General features: G+C 48.5%; 1 pseudogene; it reads left to right on the top strand.

The window, feature by feature from the left end:
* The first annotated feature begins 1,092 nt into the window (after positions 1-1,092).
* Positions 1,093-2,051, top strand: LOC144326312 (uncharacterized; annotated as a pseudogene).
* The last annotated feature ends 1,938 nt before the right edge of the window (positions 2,052-3,989 follow it).

Genomic DNA, 3,989 nt, shown 5'->3' with positions numbered 1-3,989 from the left:
GCTTATTTTAAAGTGTGTTTCCTTAGTGCCTTGCGCATAAAGTGCCTAGTGTTGTATTTGATAAGTGCTGTTTCGCTTGCACAGAGAGTGCTTTCTGGGTATAAGTTATTGTGTAATTTTCTGAGCTTCATACACAACGGCCATTTAATTTACTTGCTTTTAATTTAATTTTTAAGTTTCCTTTGTGGCAAGCAGAAAGTATATATTATTTCATTTAATTTGTGCATGTGGTTTGAGAACTTTTGGGTGCTTCTGTTTTAATTACCGTGCTTAGGGGATTAAATTTAAAGTGTTATAGTGCAGTGCCTAGCTCATAAAGGGCTTGTTCCTCATCAAGCAGGGCACAAGCGGACCCGTAGTAAGTGCTTCGGGTGAATAGTTAAAATCCTGTTGTGGTGTCAGTTATAATAGCAAGGTCGGAACCCCAGCAAAATAAAAAACTTTAGCAACCTTTGAGCTGCTGTAGGCTAGTGTGGATAACACTCAACTAAGAGCACCACCACAACAATAACTGTTTTGGGAGGCTAGTGTGGACAATACTGAACTAATAGCACCGACACAACAATAACTGTTTTAGGTGGTCAGTGCATAAGCTCAGTGGTGCCACAGCTTCCAGGGGCAACCCACAGGCACCCTCTCCCAATGGAGGCGGGTCCGGTACGCAAACCCCTGCCATGCCTTGCAACCCACAGGCCTTTGCACAATTCTTTTCTACAATGCAGGCTGAGGGTCACAGGGCCCCCTGCGCCAATAGCAGGTACGCAGGATTGCATTCCAGACACCCTCCCTAGCAACCAGGAGTGCCCAGGTACATCAGCCTCCAGTTTAAGTGCTGCACAGCCTGGGAGCAGCACGGGTAGTCGCCCTCACACACGCTCACAGTCGTCGCGCACACAAAAGTCTAGGCCCAGTTCCACGGGTGGCAGGACACATTCCACTAGGTCTAATCGCTCTATTCCTCAGCAGCAGATTATAGATGTTCCTAGTATATTGCAGGAGCTACTGTCTCAGCCTACACCCACCGAAGGGGGATCAGGATCATCTTCAGAGGATAATGCGCAGGCACAACAAGTAACACCCACAACCGCTGAGATGACCCCTGACGTCAGTGAGGTGCAGGGAGGAAAGAGAAAGGCAAAGAAGAAACACACAGCGAAGAAGAGTAAGAAAAGTAAGCCTTCCGACACTGAGGATGAATCAGGTACTTCCTCATCAGATTCCGACAGTGACGCCCCCTTGGAGTCTGGGGGAAGAAATTTCTGGGGTCCCGTTATGGGTTCATGACCGGAGGGCTAATTGCCATCGTAAGACATTTAATGGGTCCTTGGAATGTAAGGGAGGTGCTTTGGTGGAGGACGTGAAAACGTCCACTAATGTTTCCACTGATTTCATTTTGGGAAATCACCTATCCAAAAGGAAAAGGGCCAAGATTCTTAACGGGGATTATGTGGATATTTTCACCCTGCTTCCACCAGCTAAGGTCTCAGGGAAGGGGGAAAAGAAGCGTACTTACGGGAAACGAAGGTATAGGACACCACAGGCAGAACGCAATTTTGAGAACTGGCTGGACAGGGTTTCAGGTCTTCATGGGCGTAATTTGCGCATGTTACCCCAAACGCGCCATGCATTTAGTTGCCTACATGGCCCACGTACGAAGGGCCTTTGCTCTGGCTGGGGAGGCAGCCGCCTTAACGTATGATGAAGATTTCAGCAGAAATGCTTCTTTGCTGCCTACTACCCGCTGGGACCTGAGGGACCAGAACTATTGGATGGAGCATGTGGGTTCATACGTGGAAAAGAAGCCACAGGACTCATTTAAGTCTGGTAAGTTCGAGTCAAAACGTCGTAGGCAGTGCTGGGAGTATAACAGAGGGATGTGTATGTGGCCAAACTGTAAGTACCTGCACAAATGTGAAAAGTGCCTAGGCAACCATCCAGACACATCTTGCTTTAAAGGTAAGCAGCCCTTTCGGGGCAGCAGGGGGCACTTCCACCAAGGAAATCGAGGTGCCCCGGGATCCTCCGAGGGTGCGGCTGGAAACCGGTATTAATACTGCCCTCGGTCTGGCCTCCTCACCAATTAAATTGCAACTGCTAAAAATCCTCCTTGATTTATACCCAAACAAGCAAGCCACTAGGTACCTTTGGGAGGGGTTTTCCCTTGGATTTAGAATCCCTCCGGGAACCCCCCAAACCAGAAATCTGTAAAGGATATGCCAGATATCGCTAAAAAGAAAATACATAAGGGAATTATGGCTGGGAGGGTAGCTGGCCCCTTCATGGAACCTCCGTTCGAGGGTTTACACATTTCGCCGTTAGGAATTGTCCCTAAGAAGGCCCCGGGCGAATACCGCATGATACACAACCTTTCCTATCCAAAGGGGAGTTCGGTTAATGATGCAATACCACAGGAATTGTGTTCCGTGAAGTATGCCTCCTTCGACCAAGCGGTAAAGCTTATTCGTAGATTCGGTAGGGGAGCCTTGCTAGCTAAGTGCGACATCGAGTCTGCCTTTCGTCTCCTTCCGGTTCACCTGGATGACTTCCATTGGCTGGGTTTTTAATTTGAAGGGGCGTATTTCATAGATAAAGCCATACCCATGGGGTGCTCGGTAGCATGTGCAGCCTTTGAGACCTTTAGCACATTTCTGGACTGGGCTCTTCGCTTTAAAACTGGTTCTGAAGGGGTGGGACATTATCTTGATGACTTTATTCTTGTGGCAAGTAATGGGCCCAAGTGCACAGCGTTACTACAAGCATTTACATCCCTGGCAGAGGAGCTTGGTGTCCCTTTGGCTACGGACAAAACTGAAGGCCCAGTCACAACCATGACCTACTTGGGCATAGAGCTGGACACGAAGAAAAATTAACTGCCCTTAAGGAGTTTATTTTAAAGCTGCTGCCTCTTAGGAAGGTCACCCTCAGGCAGATTCAATCACTCCTAGGTCATTTTAACTTTGCTTGCCGGGTGGTGTCCCCGGGCCGCCCCTTTTGAGGGCGTTTGGCAAGGTTGTCAGCAGGTCTGCAGACTCCCCAGCACAGGGTGCGCCTTTCAAAAGCGGTCAAGTCTGATTTGGAGGTTTGGCTAGAGTTTTTGGACATGTACAATGGCATTTCATTATGGCAGGACAATCTGTCGCTTCAGGCTGACTTTCAGGTACAGTCTGACGTGGTGGGTTCCTTAGGGTTTGGTGTCTACTTTAAAGGACAGTGGTGTGCACAACTGTGGCCCTTGGCCTGGCAGGGTAAGCCTATAACGCGTGACCTCACCTTCCTATAATTTTTTCTGATCGTGGTCGCGGTACACTTGTGGGCGGAGGAGTTCAAAGATCACATGGTATGCTTCTGGACAGACAACCAGGAAGTTGTCTCAGTCCTATCAAAACAGTCATCGCGTTCCCCAAGGGTGGCAGCCCTGCTGAGATCCTTTGTCCTTTTGTGCCTAAAACTAAACATTTATTTCTCGGCCAAGTTTGTACCAGGAGTTAATGACATTGTGGATGCTCTATCTCATTTCCAGATGGATCGCTTCCGCTCATTGGCGCCAGAAGCACAGCAATTGCCACAACCATTTCCGGAGCACCTTTGGAGCCTTGGGAGCGAGAAGTCCTGAAAGTTGTATTAGCATCTGTTGCCCCATCAACACTTAGATCATATAAAAAGGCTTGGTCAGATTTTTTGGCGTTCCGTAATAAAATAGAGATAGGCATGACACCCCCCCCCCCCCTACAAAGGCAGAGGTGCTAAAATACCTGGTGCATTTACTGTCGGAATCTCCGTTCAACTGAGCTGATAAGGCTCATCTTCAGAATTGCATCCTGACGGTTAATTGACGACCTGATCCTTTGATAAGGCCTCAGGCACGTTGTCCCAGCAGAGCATCAAAACAGCACGCGGAAGGATGAGATAGTATGAGCTACGCTGGAGTTTGGTGGTTGAGGGTTAAACCTCCTGAATGTCCTGCATCTGGGAAGGAGCTTCCCAGGAAG

The sequence above is a fragment of the Podarcis muralis genome, chromosome W (genome assembly GCF_964188315.1).
Source record: "Podarcis muralis chromosome W, rPodMur119.hap1.1, whole genome shotgun sequence".
NCBI classification, from domain to species: Eukaryota; Metazoa; Chordata; class Lepidosauria; order Squamata; family Lacertidae; genus Podarcis; species Podarcis muralis.
The sequence above is the reverse complement of the archived record's forward strand: the minus strand, read 5'-3'. Positions and strand labels throughout refer to the sequence as shown.